The 17,292-nt window shown below is 34.5% G+C and overlaps 1 pseudogene; it reads right to left on the bottom strand.

Moving 5' to 3' along the window:
- Positions 1-16,522, bottom strand: part of LOC100482119 — a 33,682-nt pseudogene extending 17,160 nt beyond the window's left edge.
- Positions 16,523-17,292: the final 770 nt, after the last annotated feature.

The following is a 17,292-nucleotide window of genomic DNA, read 5'->3' as shown; positions in this document are numbered from 1 at the left end:
TGGTATCAAATAAAGAAAATATATAACTAGGGGTGCCTGGGTGGCTCAGTCATTAAACGTCTGCCTTCAGCTCGGGGCGTGATCTCAGGGTCCTGGGATTGGGATGCACATCCCGCATTGGGCTCCTTGATCAGCGGGAAGCCTGCTTCTTCCTCTCCCACTCCCCCTGCTTGTGTTCCCTCTCTTGCTGGCTGTCTCCCTCTCTGTCAAATAAATAAATAAAAACTTTAAATATATATATACATATACATATAAAACTAATAATAAAACATTGTTACATAGTTTAATTTGCAGCTGGTTTCCTTTCAGAATGTATATGAAATAATGACACATCTTACAACTGGCAGTGTTTTAGAGTTAATGAAATATAATATATTCATCTCATAAGCACTACTTGATACATTTCTCTTTGTAGAGTACGATGATTAGTAATGAGTTGATTATCAGTTCTTTCAGAAAAAACTTAGGTAAAAATATAACCTGTTTAAATAAATATGCCTTGAGTTTCAACATTGCACTCTTTATGTCTGCATAATTTGTTTTGTCTCTTACCAGTCCTGACACATTTTAGACTCACTATATAGAGAAGCTTGAATTGGGTTCATGGAAATATTGAGTAGACTTGTAGACAAAGAACAATAGTTACAGATGGAGTTAAGTCACTAGATTAAAAAGATCAAAATCGATTTCAAGATGAAAGTAAATCAAGTAAGATTCATTTTAAATTCTAAAATTCAATAAATACTGAAAATGTTATTAATAAATCTCTGAAACTATATTCCATAGTGATAAGACCATGTTACTTTAATATGAGGAGCATACTACCATCTGCGGCATTTCGACTGCTTTATTAACTTAAATTTGTAAAACCATTCAAGAGTTTTTTAAGATAAAGCACATGTCTACCCATTTAGCATCTCTATCTCTTAAAGAATAACTCAATATAGTTTAACTGTCTGTGTAGGGTAAAGAATGTAAAACATTTAGAACTAAAATATACACAAAAACAACACCAGAATGATCAAAGCATATAAATTGTCCTTTCGATTCTTACACATTTCTTGCTATGGTATGGTTATGGTAGACTCATCTATTTTCTATTGATTTACTTGGAACACAGGATTAACCAATAGTAATTGCATCACGAACATAAATTTTGTGATCTATGTGGAAAATCACAGAAAAAATATTTTAATTTGACTCATTGCTTCATACTATTGCTATGACCATATTAATTTGATCCCATAGGAATACTATGACAGAAACAGAAGCTATGCCTACAACATTAATTAGTTTCTAGTACTTTATCAAGTTTCTTTCCATTTTGCCATATGCTAAACCAAGGAATTAAACTGGGAAGTAATGGGAATAGCCATACTCACATCTCAAACACATCAATGTGGTATTACCTGATATTCACTTGTTTTATATGTATATTTAAATTTATATTATACATTTTCATGAATATCGTACTCCTCAACACTTTTGTTTGCTTCTACCTACTGGAATAGTTCCTTTTTCTTTTAATCATGAATTCATCATGTAGTTTCTACAATTTTCTTAGTAAATCCAGTACCAACAAAATCCTGTTGTATGCGGGGATTGAGGCCTGCGCAACAGGCATGCTGGGGACGTTGTTGTTGGATATTTAAAATTTATTGAAAATTTAACATGAAAATGTCAGAACTTAAATTTTTGCAGTCTTTTTTTCTTTTCTTTTTCCTATTTACTTTAAAAATATTTACAACTACATCATATACTTCAATTTTTAGGAGAATTTTATAGTTATGTAGTGATATTAATTTACAAACAAGTGATAATGGCTTGGTCATGAGCAAAAAGAAGATAAACAGACAGATATTTATTAAACTCCTGCCAAGATGCTGGCAAACCAATAATTTGCAATGACATTAACATCACTGAGGAGCTTGTTAAAAAGATGTATTCTGGAGCTCCAACCCAGTGATCATCATTTAACTGTTATGGGATAAGATCTCAAATTTGCATTTATACCAATCTCTCTTGGCAATTCTGATGCAAGTGTTCAGGAGATCAGATTTTGAAAAAACTCCGTGCCCCAAAACACTGTAAGGCATATAATAAGAGACAAAGACAGTGTGTGTAGTGCTCCCCTGTAAATCATCAGCTCCTTGAAAGGTGAAAGTTTTCTCAAAGAGTTAGACACCAACATATGACAGAATAAAATCAGTCCCTATTACATTTGCAAACACATTGGGAGATGCGCTCTGACGTGAGCATCTGCTTGCCCTTGTCTATGTATCTCAGTGTTACTCCTATAGAGCCCTCAGAGTTTCCAATCCTTAATAATCCACATTTTCTGTCTGATCAACTAAAAAAAGAGGAAAAACTAGGAGGGATTGGAACCTTGGAGGAAATAAAGTGGTAATAGAAAGACACGTATAAAATAAACCCTAAGATCCATTTGTCCTTGAGACTTGTTTGAAAACTGGCTATTGCAGTGTATGTATGTAATTGAACAATTCCTCTTTCTTTCTAAGCTGCTTCCTACAACACAGGAAGAAACAACTTAGGCATGATAAACACATTTACATAGAGCAGTTACAGAAAAACTGTAGGTCATATCAAAATCAGTTCAAGCCATTGAAACCATATTTTGTATGCGCCCCTCAAGGCATTTAGCAACCAATAAAGATCTTTTCACTCTGGAGTTTCTCTCCATATTTATTTGTGAAATACTGCCAAAAGAAGTCATACTGATTTGGTTTTATTGTCCTTGCAAATGTCCCCAACTTAATATTTCAAAAGTCTTACAAGTTATTTTCTCAATCACATAAAAATGTAGACCATAATATTGAATTATAAGAAAATGACATAGTGTAACATTTGAACAAAAATGAAGAATTACACTGTAAAAAATAATACATTTTTCATTTTTGACAGGTTTAGTCACCAACATACTGTATATGATTTTTGATGTATAAATAAGTACATTGTTAAGGTGTTCTCAAACAAACAAACAAAAAACCTTTTAATTAAATTACTTTCTTTCATTCAACAAACTTTTTAAAGTCCCTACTGTGTCCATTGATGGTTGTATAAGGAATAATACTAGGCCCTGACTGAGTTTTTATTTTCAAGTCAGGGCGCTAGATTAGTAGACACAGGATAAAAATATGCATTAGAAACTGCATGATAGATATTAACTATAGGGTATGACAAGACTTTCCTAAATTAAACCGAGTCAATAACTTAGCCCTCAGGAAAGTTGAAATCAGAAAGATAATTAGAAGCTTATTCTGGGGAAGAGTTGGGGGAGGGGAGGGAATGGATTTCAGGAGAGGGGGCTTCTTGTACAAAAGCCGCAGACGCATGAAAGAATAAGGCATATTCTCATAAAGACAGGTTTCTAAAATGTTTAGTATTTAATGTAAAAGTTGAAGTAACTAAAAGAAAAGAGGTAGTTAAGTGCAGCCTGGATTTTGAATGACCTTGTGGACAATGAAGCTGACAGTTTCTCATAAATTCTACAGTGAATCATTTCCAACCATCCTGTTATCTGGAGGTGGTTTATCCCCCTTCTGAATGTGTTGTACCTCTTTAACCGACATCAGTTACTCTTTCACTGGTTTTTATAAGAAATCCTCATATGTAAAACATATTTCTTACCTATTATAGATTTTACTGAAATTTTGAGAAAAATAGGATATCAGTTCACATATTTAAAAGAATTCTTTCACTTTGCTTTCCTTTCATCTCTCTTTCTCCTTCTCCAGATTTGTTTCCTCCTGCCATACAAATTAGTTTCCTTTCTAACTTGGTGCAAGTCCTCCCAGAATTTAAAAACTTGTGGCTCAGTTGGTTAAGCATCTGCCTTTGGCTCAGGTCATGATCCCAGGGTCCTGGGATCCAGGCCCAAATTAGGCTCCTTGATCAGCAGGGTGCCTGCTTCTGCCTCTGTCTGTCCCTCCCCCACTGCTCATGCACTCACTCTCTCTCCCTCTCTCGAAATAAATGAATAAATAAATAACAAAAAATAAGTAAAAACTTGAAAACTAGAAGACTTACCAAAATATTTGCTCTCAAATGTGGGACTCCACTTAAACAAAATATTTGAATACTTTCTAATCCAACTTATTATTTTGCAGAAAGAAATTTAACTTTGGATCTTCCAAAATATACTCCTGTTTAAACTCACAAATGTTCCAATGAAATCTTTAACTAAGAGAGTTTCATTAAAAAAACAAACAAAAAACAAAACAAAACAAAAAAAACAAAACCTTCCTGAAACAGATACGGGTTCTTAGGTTTGGTATATTCTTCACTGTTACCTAATTTCAGAGGCTTGGTTTCCATGTTTGTAATATGGTATAATACCTACACTGGAGAGTGATTGTAGAATTACTGATAAGGTATACATAGTGTCTAAGAGAGGGAGTGCTCAATCATAGAATAAAAATATTTAAAATTTAATAAAATTTAATTTAAAAATCCCCCAAACTCACACACACACACACAATGACACCATTTTACTGCACACGTTTGTAGAAAAAAAAATTAAAGCAAATAAGTAACTGGACACATGCCCAAAGAAGAACCATCAATTTCAAAATGTACTTTATCAAATTAGATATATTGGTTTTCTAATTTACTGTTCCACATGTAAGCCAAGCAATATAATCAATACAGCTATATATTAAGGCTCCATTATTCTATATATAGACAGTGACCGTCTTTTCCCATATATTTCAGCTCTGCAGTGGTATTTAGCTGTCAGTAAACTAACAGATTAGAGCTATAGCTGCTACATAGAATTAGAGCCATTCTTTAGAGAGGCTAATTATTTTAATTCTAGGCTTCAGATTCGCCTGTCTAAAGTGAACCACTTTCTGTTGTGATTGCAGGTTCATTTCCATTCTGAAACAGTGGTCATCCATTTTCTGTTTCGCTCTTTGAGCAGAGCTGTTTGAGTGTATTTAGTTCAATTGACTTTACATGGGCAGCCGGTGCCCGTTCCTGCCGCAGCTGCGCTCTGCTGCTTACGGATGAAGCTCTGCCTAAGCGCTGTTTAATTCTCTAACGAGCTATCATCTGGGCCTTGCATGTATTTTGAAATGAGCTACCTCAAAACACACAGTGCAAAGATATATCACATTAAGTAAAGGTCTATTCTGATTTAAATTAGATTAGTATTTCCAGAAAGCAAAAGCGGGAACTAAATGGGAGGCTTTCAAGCTCTTAGGCCATCTAGACCTCTGGACGTTGATTATGGAGCCGATGCTGCCACACAGTCTGGTTGTCATAAAATGGCAAAAATTTTAAAACCATCCCCTTTAAAAGACTAACCAGTGCACTAATTTTTTATTAATGAAAGCATATTAAATAAAAAGGTCCATTGTTTTTTAAAGGACTAAAAATATTACCTTTACAAAGTGCTTTTAGCATCAGAGTCCTTTTGTTGTGAAAACCATCAAGAACTAGAAACAAAACACCTCTCTATTTTTTGTGAATATTCATTTTCTAGAATAGTATTAGCTATTCAGGCATTATGAAGTAGTTTATTGCGATTTTGAGGTTTTTCATTTCCCTGCAGCTGAAGGAATTCCACTAAGATATTGTACTTTCTCCCTTATTGTTTGATTCTCTATTAATGGGGACTAACACATGAGGATGCATTCCTTGGGCTCCAATGTCATCTAGCTTCCAGCTAGATGAACCCTTGGGAGGTGTTGACCAAAGATTGGAGTATAGAGCAAGAGAAGCCATAGCATTTTTCCTCTTTTTTATTTAGATGGTGTTTTTGGCAGTGGCTCTGTCTAACCATGGCTCCAGTTCCTGCTCTGCAGACCATGCGCTAGATTCTGTTGGGTGGTCCCTGCTCTTGGGATTTTATAATCCACTGTAGTATATTGAATAATGCCCTTCCCCCAAAGATTTCCATGTCTTAATCCCTGGAAACTGTGACAATGTTATGTTCCATAACAAAATAAACTTTGTAGGCATGATTATGTTAAAGATATTGAGATGGAGAGGTTATCTTGAATAATTTGGGTAGGACACGTGTAATCATAGGGGCCTCTGTAAGACAAAGGCGGGAGGATCAGGGGAATGAAATAATACATTGAGCTGAATGAAGATGAAATAACAACATATCAAAATAGGCGAGATAGACTTAAAGTCAGTCAGAGAGGGAAATTTATAGCATTATATACTTCTATTTAAAAAAGAATAAATATCTAAAATCAATATTCTTAGCTCCCTTTCTCAAAAACTTTGAAAAAGAAAAGCAAAATAGAAGAGCAAAATAAACCCAATGGAGAATAAGAGACAAACAATAAGTTAAGAGAAGGAATAAATTAGGGAAAGAGAAAAGCAATAGAAAAAAGAGTGATGTGGTTCTTTGAAAAGAAAGATCAATAAAATTGACAAACCTCTATGAAAACTGACAAAGACAGAAGACACTAATACCAATGTTAGGAAGGAAATGGGATATCATTACAGATTCTGCAGAAATCAAAGGATAATAAGGAAGTGCAAATAAAATCTCCACACATAAAAACTTAACAACCTAGATTAAATGGATCGATTTTACAAAAAAAGAAAAAGAAAAAAATCCCAAAAGTTACCAACCTCACCAATATGCAAGAGAATATTGGTATGGTATTAAATCTGTAATTTAAAAGCCTCCACCCCCCCAAAAAAAATTTCTAGGTCCAGATTCTTTCCCTTGAGAATTCCATCAAAAGACTAAAGAATTGACACCAGTTGTACACAATCTCTCCAGAAAATAGAAAAAGAGATAATACAGGGGAGCGCCTTTATTTGATAAAGAGCACCTTTAAAAAAGAGGTGCTCATACCTCATGGTAAAAAATGTTTTGGCTTATACAGACCATATGGACATTAAAAAGATAAAAAAGGGATACTATAAATAATGCTATGCCCACAATTTGATAAACTAGAAGAAATGAATCAATTCCTTGGAAGACACAATTTGCCAAAACTCACACAAGAAGAAATAGTCAATCTGAATACTCCTGAATTTATTAAAGAATTTGAATCAGTAATTAACAACCTTCCAAAACAGAAAGGACTAGGACCAATTGGGTTCACTGGTGAATTTTATTAAATATTTAAGGAACAACTGGGGTTCCTGGGTGGCTCAGTTGGTTAAACATCTGGCTGTTTACTTTGGCTCAGGTCATGATCTCAGGTCATGAGATCAAGACCCACGTCAGGCTCTGCACTCAGAGAGGAGTCTGCTTGACTCCCTCTCCCTCTGCCCCCACCCCGTCCTCTCTCTAAAATAAATTAATAAATCTTAAAAAAAAATTTAAAGAACAACCAAAAAAATATTTAATGAACAAATTATACCTGTTCGCTACAATCTTTTTCAGAAGACAGAAGCAGAGATAATACTTTTTAATGCATTTTATAAGGCTAGCTTTACCCTAACACTAGAACTAGACAATGACATTACAAAAAAAGATAGCTACACACCAATGTCTCTCATGAGCATAGATGTAAATATCCTCAACAACATATCAAAATGGAGTGCAAAAGTGTATAAAAAGAATTATACACCGGGGCACCTGGGTGGCTCAGTCTTTAAGTGTCTGCCTTCGGCTCAGGTCATGATCCTAGGGTCCTGGGATCGAGTCCTGCATCGGGCTCCCTGCTCTACTGGAAGCTTGCTTCTCCCTCTCCCTCTCCCTCTCCCACTGCTTGTGTTCCCTCTCTCACTGCCTCTCTAAAAAAAAAAAAAAAGAATTATACACCATGACTGAAAGGATGTATGCAAGACTGGTTCAACATTTGAAAATCAACTAATATTATGAATCATAACAACAGAATAAAAAAGAAAAAATATCACATGATCATACAAATGCAGAGAGAATGATGGGGAGAACAAAGGCAAAAGAAACGTAGAAAAAAAAATAAATTTCCTTACAACTTTCAGCCTATTGTCATGTACTTGAGACAGGCAGAGTGAACTTCTCAAGGAGTTCAACTGCCTCAGCGTTAATACTTTGCTAGAGGCAAAGGCAATCTTAGCTTAGCATTAGCTAAACTCCAGGATCCTGTAAGTTTTCTTCAACATATAAAAATTCCTTTGTCTTCCTTTATCTCTGCCCCCCCCAAGATATTTATGTTAGTAATTATCTTTCAAACATATGGCCCACTCATATGCATCTCATGACTACTATTTTACTAGACAGTAGTAAATGACTTTATCCTAACAACAGCTAGCCTCAAGGTCCAGGAAACCTTGCTTCCAAATTACTTAGAGACTTACACTATTCTTTAACCCTTGTTAACTAAGAAGCATATAATCAGTCATCCCTCACAATCACAGTGTGGCTCTTTCTGCCCACAGGTCATGTCCCTGTGCTTTAATAAAACCACCTTTTTTGCACCAAGAATTCTTTTTTGACCATTCACTCCTGGACCCTAATATTTCACATCAGAAAGCATTTGGCAAAATCTAACACAAGTCATGATAAAAAGTCTTAGTAAGCTAGGAATAGAGGGTAACTTCCACAATTTGATAAAGAATATCTGCAAAACCTAAAACTAACATTATACTTAATAGCAAGAATCTCAAAACTTTCCCACTAAGATGAGGTACAAAGCAAGGATGTGCCCCTCACTGTTCTTTTTCCAAAGTCTTCAGAAGTTCTAGCTAATACAATAAGACAAAAAAAGATATTAAATGTATACATATTGATAAGAAAGAAAGAAAGATATTTTTTCACAAATAACATGATTATCTACATAGGAAATCCAAAAGAACTGACAAAGAAATAAACTTCTGAAAACTAGTAAATGATTATAACAAGGTTGCAAAATTCTAGGTTAATATGCAAAAGTAAGTCATTTTCATACATACCAGGAATGAACAAGTGGAACTTGAAATTAAGAAACACAATATCATTTATATTAGCATGCAGAAAAAAGAAATATTCAGGATGAATCTAACAAAATATGTATAAGATCTATATAAGGAAAACTACAAAACTCTGATCAATGAAATCCAAAGAACTAAATAAATGAGATATTCCATGTTTATGGATAGAAACAACATTGTTCCATTTTAATAGCATTCTTGTAATAATAAAACTGTACAGATGGAGAACAGTTGAGAAGGAAATTGCCTGACAGTAAAAGGGAAACATAAGGGATCCTCTTCATGATAGAAATGTTCTATATCTTCAATGTATCAATATCAATTCCTGGCTGTGATACTGTACTATACTTCCTTTTGCAAGATGTTTCCATTTGATAAAACTAGTAGAGTGTACATGGGACCTCACTATTTCTTACAACTGCATTTGAATCTAAAATGACCTCAAGTGAAAACTTTAAATAAAAATGATGGACAAAAACGTAATATCCAATGGAGAAGAATGATGAGAAAATATAAACCTTTTCCGAGAAAAAAAATTACAAAACATTATTACCAACAACCTGCAGGAAAAGACACATTAGAAAATTTCAGGTGCATCCAAAATAACCCCGGATGCTTGTGTGGGACATCTGGTTTGCACCACTTTTCATTTATTTGGTGGTTCCTCTTTATTCATATTGCATCTTTTACTTTTTTTGGTTTATTTCTTTTTAATATCCAGTTTGATCATTCTTTATAACTGAAATATTTGATGACATTTACATTTTTTCTGACATATTTGAATATAAAGTTACCATAATAGTATTTATTCTATACATTCTAATAATTTTTTGTTTCTCTCACTGCATTTTTCTGCCTCTGTAGGAGAAATTAAATAATTTTGAATGTTATTTCACCCGTCTACCTTACTTATTGTATCATCTCTTAGTAGTTGTACTAGAGATTACAACATGCAGAAGTGACTCAAAATATTCCATATAAAATGCTTTACCAAAATACCACAGGAATTTACAATATTTTAAAACTATTCATGCTTTATCTTATATTGTTTTGCTACTGACTTTAAACGTCAAATACAGTATAAACTCAAGCACATTGTTATTTTTAACAGATCATTATTTTATATTTTACTTTTACCCATATGTTACCTTATATAGGGCTATTCATTCCTTCTTGCAGTTCTAGGTTCAATTCTGAGTATCTGAGCAAGCCATTACCCTGAATAAATGAGCTGAAACTTGCAGCTCACCTGAAATGATGCAAAGAAAGTAAACATGTGAGAAGGATAAATGGAAGGGAAGGAATGTGGAAGAACAAGTGGAAACTGGTAGTAAAGACCACATGAAAATAACATTGAAGAAATTGGAATTACTCTAAAAGCAAAGGGTAGAAAGGGAAAATGCTGAATACACCTTAAGCAGAAAAAAATACCTGGCCTGAGATGTTATGTAACTGTAACTGATCCAATATGTGATATGTGATGACAAATCGTATTTTCTTCACAGATATATTTGTGTGTTTCTAAGTGATTATTTATTGGAAACCCAAGCAGAGGAACCAAAAAATCTTGATTGAAACGATAACTAAAAATAGAACTTTGCTAATCTAAACTATACAATCTGACCCAGCAGCTCTGATTTTATTTGGTTTATGTTTGAATCACAAACATTTTAGAAACTTGAATTATAATAATTGAACATCGCTTAAAAGTACTGATTAAAGTTTTAAGCATTTATCTTTTAAAATACATTTTATAGGGGCGCCTGGGTGGCGCAGCGTTTAAGCGTCTGCCTTCGGCTCAGGGCGTGATCCCCGCGTTGTGGGATCGAGCCCCACATCAGTCTCCTCTGCTATGAGCCTGCTTCTTCCTCTCCCACTCCCCCTGCTTGTGTTCCCTCTCTCGCTGGCTGTCTCTATCTCTGTCAGATAAATAAAATTTAAAAAAAAAAAAAAAGGAGAAATTTGAAAAAAATAAAAAAATAAAAATAAAATAAAATACATTTTATGCAGCATTTGCAATATTTTAAAATTTAAATGCCCTTTAAGAATGTTTTAGGGGAAAAAAAGAATGTTTTAGAAATTCTTGATAGAGATTTGAAGACAAAAAATGTTTTTGAAATCCATTTTTTCATAAGCTTTATAAAATATTGTATTCCTCCAGAATTCTAATATAGTATAAAACCCCCATGGAGTACAATAAAAAGATTTCTATATAGTTCATATGTGGTTTTTTTCCCTAACTAATGGAAAACAAATGAAACGATGAAAAAGTAGCATTAGAGTCAGTCACACATCATAAATTGCCTTTCTTAGTGTGTCATTGTATAAAATGACTTGATGTGCCCCAGGGGAGAATTCCATTAGAACACATACCCTTTTCATTCAGAACCTTAGCTTCATGAAGCAGGAATGACAGCAAAGTGTAGTAACCCTCATCTGAACAGCTTGATGTTATAATAGATGTAGGCAAGTATAGTTGGAAATCAGTGAAAAGTTATTAAAAAATGGATAATATCCCTTCTATAACAGTCTCTGTGTAACAAAAAGATTAACAGATTTTCCAAGGTCCTATTTTCTATTATTAGACTCCTTAAGAATACTCAACAATTACCTTAAAACATATACAAGTTCTTTTGTAAGTGAATGGTAACAAAATTGTGCACATTAGTCATAAAAATATTAAATTTTCTCTTTCTGTAAACTCATATGAATGGTTTAAAGTGATGGGCTCAATGCCAATGAACCCTCCCTTAAATATTATATTTGCCTAATTCTAAATGGTTCCCTGTCTCACACACACACAAATTTTAAAATCCTCTCAAAATGAAAACAAATGGAGCACATTTTTGCATTTATACTATCTGCTACATAATACGTACAACTTATTTAACATAACTCCCCCCTCAGCTTTGCAAAATGACCCCCACTGGTTTGTACACCATCTAAACCCAGCAGACACCATTCATATAGAATTTAACTTGCATGACCACGTTTCACAACCTTAGTATCTTTCCTATTTACTTTTCATTATAATGAAGAAAACTTTTCATATCGCTATTGATGAACACTTTTACATGAGGCAAAATTGTAAAAGTGGTGTCCATACTGGTGGCAGTAAAATTTAATTTAAGTTACTAGCTAGACACAGCAGGTACCATTATTTGATGCCTTGTCATTTGAAATATGTGTGCAGTCTCTCCTTACACAAAGCTACTTCTAAACCTATCCTTTTATTGACAGCTATTGTTTAGAAAACCCATCCCTTAGTTGTGAAAGACACAAACATAAGAACATTACATTAGTATTATGAGAATACATTGTTTCTATCCTTATTTCTACTCCCATACCATTTCTACTCCATTTTTATGGAACTTCAAATCCTTTAAAGAATATTTTCTCATTTTTCCCATTCCATTTGCCTACCTTTTAGCTGTTGCTTAGTGACTACTTTCAAGAGAATTCGATTTACTATCTTTTTGTCCACCACATATATTGTGATTTTGTGGCACAAACATATTTTCAACACAGTAATTTTCCCAGCATTTCCTACACTCCACAAATTGAATAATCTTTTTCTTCAACTTTTTTTAGCTTCCCATGCTGGTGATTAGACTCTGGGCAAGCATCATTGAATAGAAATACAATATAACCAGACTAAAACACACACACATGCACATGCAGGATAAAGAAACAGGTGAGAAACAAACTGAGGGCTTCAGAGGGGAGGGGGGTGGGGGAATGGGATAGACTGGTGATGAGTAGTAAGGAGGGCACGTATTGCATGGTGCACTGGATGCTATACGCAACTAATGAATCATCAAACTTTACATCAGAAACCAGGAATGTACTGTATGGTGACTAACATAATATAATAAAAATTTTTTTTTAAATAATAAAATAAAATAGCTTTAAAAAAAAGAAAAGAAACAGGTGAAATTAATTTTACCTGTGTATTATTTTTAATACACATCAATGTATCCCAAATATTTTGGACCTTGTTGAAAATTCCTCTGTAGACAAATGCCATTACTTACAGTATGTTTCATCCATTTCAAGACTAACAAGACAATCTGTCATATATAAGTACCCTGAAATTAAGGAACACCTGGGAATTGAGAAATTAGAAGTAGAACAAAATCTATGTTCAGCCACTCTGATAAAAACATTTTTGAACAGGAATCAACTGAACTATAAAAAGTGAAATATTTTCTTTCACAAGAGGAATGAGATGAATACTCAAAATAGTATTAACAAGAGAAAACATGTTTATTCTTTTATTGTATTGTAATATAATTATTTTTGGCATTCCAGTGAAATGCTCATTTCTTTGAAATAATCTCAATAATTATGATTATAGAATATGGCTCTCAAAAAAGCTCATAATTTAATGAGATGTTGAAACACGCAAATTATAACAAATAAGACTATTGTTCCTTCATCTGTTACACTTTTATTTATTATCACATCATATTTTTCACACATTAGTATATTTTTAGGAAGTTTCAGGAATGCCTATTACTACTTTCTTTTGCTCTTAAAGTAATTGACAGCAGCTTTTTCTCTGTGTCTCTGTTTTGAAAAATTCCAAAACTCCATGTTATGGCCCTAATTTCCACATGTCCATTATCAGTTCCCTTTAGTAACAAAAATTTTATGCTTTATCTTTTAAACTGTTTGTATTCCCTTTTCAGTCAAAAAATATTTTAGTATATGAAGACATAATAATTGATTTAAAAGAAACATACCTAAAGAGAGACTGCTAAAAACTGACAGTTCTAATTTCTTAGTAGCTATTGAACTTCATAAAATTATGAGATAAAATAGAAGTGTATTTAATATAATATAAAAATAAAAATAATAAAATATAGACAGAAATAAAAACATCTCAATTTTTAAAACTCCCTTTAAGCATGTCTTTATTGAGAAATTAAAATATATAAGTAAATTCTGTAAAAAATGTAAATTGTACGTTTATCTCAATTTCCAAGACTAAAAGGAAAAAGCAAACTGACAAGCGGAGAGAAAAGTGTTGCTGCAGGAGTAGCCCATTTTCCTAGCTTGAATTATCAAGCCTGAAGAGAAGACAATGAAGAAATGACTTTGTCAAGTCAGAGAAGGACAAATACCAGATCATCTCACTCATATGTGTAATTTAAGAAACAAAACAAACGAACATAGAGGGGAAAAAAGAGAGGGAAAGCAACCAAGAAAAAGACTCTTGACTATGGAGAACAAACTGGTGATTACCAGAGGGGAGTTGGGTGGGAGGATGGTGGAAATAGGTGTTGGGAATTAAGGAGCACAATTTCCGTGATGAGCACTGAGGGTTGTATGGAAGTGTTGAATCACTGTATTGTACACTTGAGACTAATATTACACTGAATGTTAACTAACTGGAATTAAAATTTAAAAAAAAGAAAAAACGACTTTGTCATATTTGTAAGGATGCTCATCAATCCTCCTAATAGTTTCTAATAGAGAAAAATACTGTAAAATCTTAATCTATAGAATGTTTTTAGCATGATGCTTCCGGCCTGTCTGCGTTACTTATGATAAACAAACCTGGAATTTATGTATTTATGAGACATAGCCAGTGGTATGGCGGAGCTGGCTCAAACCCATTCATTGAGCACCAGTCGTATTCTTGCCTTTCCTACTCCAAATCCACTGGCAACTTAAAATCATCCATGATGTATTTACATCACAAAAATTAGCATATGCTAGAAATCAAGACTATTGTGCCATCACCCCCTGCCCATGAGCAAGTTGTTAGACAACAGCAGGTCATATCTATTTCCCCCCTTATATTTGGTACTATTTTAAAGAAACACCCCCATCTTTCAAAAGAGTTCCTTCTCCCTTTTTGTCTGAACTAAAATAACCACCTTTTGTTAGGTCATTGTTTCTCATGTATATATCCAGAGAATTTGCTAAACTTCCTGTTGCCCATTCATCTAATCCCCACCGGACATGGCCCGCTAGAAAATGTCAGATTAAACTGTGTAATCATTGGAGTAAAAAAGGGAGATATTTCAAGACCAACATAACTCCCTTTATGTAAAACGATTGTCACGTGCATTACTTAGAGATTTGTTTTAAACATGGAGCAGGAAACAAGGAAGAACTAGGAAGCTGTATTGATGCTCTTCAAATCCATGATAGCTTACCTCTAAGGCATGTGCACATGTATCTTTTGGGTGATTAGGAATGTTTGAAAATGGGTAACATCTTTGCTTCTTGGAGCCAGATTTGACCATCTGACTCAGGATATTTTAGTAGCATGTGCTGTTCTATCTTCCACTCTGCAGTTCACCGACTCAACCCTTAAAAGTCAAAAAAGGAGCAAGAATCTGAAGAATTAATAACAACTACAGAATATTTTGAACAGTCAATAAATCAGTAAAAGCTCCTTGGAAGAAGTTGGCATCATGAATTGGGGTATGTGGTTGTCACGGGGCAGACCTGGCTGTGAGGCAGCACTGAACCGTCACGCTGGGGAAGAACACTTCTGCTCTTTTCTTGCCTTCCACAATTGGGCATGAAGCTAATCATGGCCTTAAGCTTTACCAACAGCACAAGCAGTTGGTGGCTATGGGATAAGATCCGGGCATTGTAAGAGCCCTGCTGAGATGAGGATTTAATAAAAGAAGGTGAGGGTTGACACCAGAAACATTTGGAAATTAACTTGACAAAAACTGTTTTTTTCAAACCCCAAAGCTTTGACCAAGGATGAATCTCTGACCAAAGTTGCCACCTGCTGTGGATGCAAAGAGAAATAGATATGGGGGTGGGGGGGAACTTCCAAGAAGGTTGAGCAAAGAGCTAGCACATCCTCTCTGATACAAGCAAGAAAAAAAATGGGCAAATGGTCAGAAACAATCATTTAAAGATAAAGGAAAGTGATGAAAAGACATGTAACAATTTAGAAACATATTTTCAAGAATATCTACTAACTCTCAGTAACAACAATAGGACTATGGCATTTTAACCAAGGGCTGCTCCCCAGATCCATGGTGCAGATATTCTAAGTGACCAAGCAGGACCAAGGATAGGATTAGCAGTCCTGCTCTCTGGCTGCAGGAGGTTGACTATCTGGGGAATGGCGTGAAAAAAAAATCCATGCCAAGATCTTAAAAGATTTATTTAGGCCTACATAGCTAGTAGTGCATCAGAGCGGCTAAAAGATCTGAGAATAATTTTATGCTACTCAGTCCTGTCTCAATTTCTCTGTAATGCAAACCTTAGCATGGGGCAGATCACTTAATTTTTCCAATTTTCTTAAACTCCAGATTCTAAGGCTGGTTCATTTGGAACATTAGTCTACAAACAGAAGGATCTCTTAGAAAAATCTGTAATTTCTTTCCTTGCAGCTTTTTCGCCACTTTACCTCACTCCATCCCTTTCTTAGATCATTACTGGTAGCTCGTAGAAGTATCCAATACACATCAGACTCATTTTGTTGCTGCTGTTGTTCTTCTAAACTCCCTGATGCTACAGCTTCTGTAGGTAAATAGTCTGGTCCTCAATATAAAAGTGACCACAGTGTAAACAACCATTTCACCTTTGTAGAAAGTACAGCACCTTCACATTCCCCATGAGAAGAGCGTGTCACCATTGCCGTCCCGCCCGCCTCCATGGCTCAGCTAATCCTACGCCTCGAGATCTATTGCTTCTCATACTGACTGAATTTCCTGTTCACAATTTTATACAAAATAGTACGCATTGGCTTGAAAGTAACAGAAAACACAATTTTAACTGGCATAACCAATAAGTGGATCAAAGTTCAAAAATGTTTCAATCAAAGTTTCCTGTGGGTTTTTTTTGGTTTTGTTTTGTTTTTTACCATCTGTCACTTAGCTCTCCTCTTTGTCATATATCCATGTTTGTCCTCCTGGTAACAAACTGGGTTCGGCTGTTCATGTGCCGTATGCAACTCAGAGGAAATGTGTCCTGGGATTTCTATCACCGATCTGGATCACACCTAAGCAATTCTTAGGTCCTATGAGGGAAAATACAATATCAGGTTAGGGCTTAGTGATCTGGAGTAATCACTCATGTCAGAAGAGAAAGATTTGCTCCTACAGACTTCTTGGGGGCGGGGGGGGGAAGCAACACTATAAAGCAAAGGGGGAAACTTTTTGCAGAGGAGACCCTAGGTACTATTAGGAAACAAGAAGGTGAATACAGTCCGTGTAGAGAAAGCACAGAATGTACCCTATGCCCTGATTTGTGCCTTCTTTCTTTTTTTTTTAGATTTATTTATTTTTAGAGAGATCGAGAAAGAGCATCTAATGAAGCAAAATCCGACATAATACACCTGAAGTAAGAAAATAAAGTTATCCAAATTCAAGAAAGTTTGTATTTTATAAAGCAACTTTATAACAAATTCAGAATTGATCTAAATTT

The sequence above is a fragment of the Ailuropoda melanoleuca genome, chromosome 8 (genome assembly GCF_002007445.2).
Source record: "Ailuropoda melanoleuca isolate Jingjing chromosome 8, ASM200744v2, whole genome shotgun sequence".
NCBI lineage: Eukaryota > Metazoa > Chordata > Mammalia > Carnivora > Ursidae > Ailuropoda > Ailuropoda melanoleuca.
The sequence above is the reverse complement of the archived record's forward strand: the minus strand, read 5'-3'. Positions and strand labels throughout refer to the sequence as shown.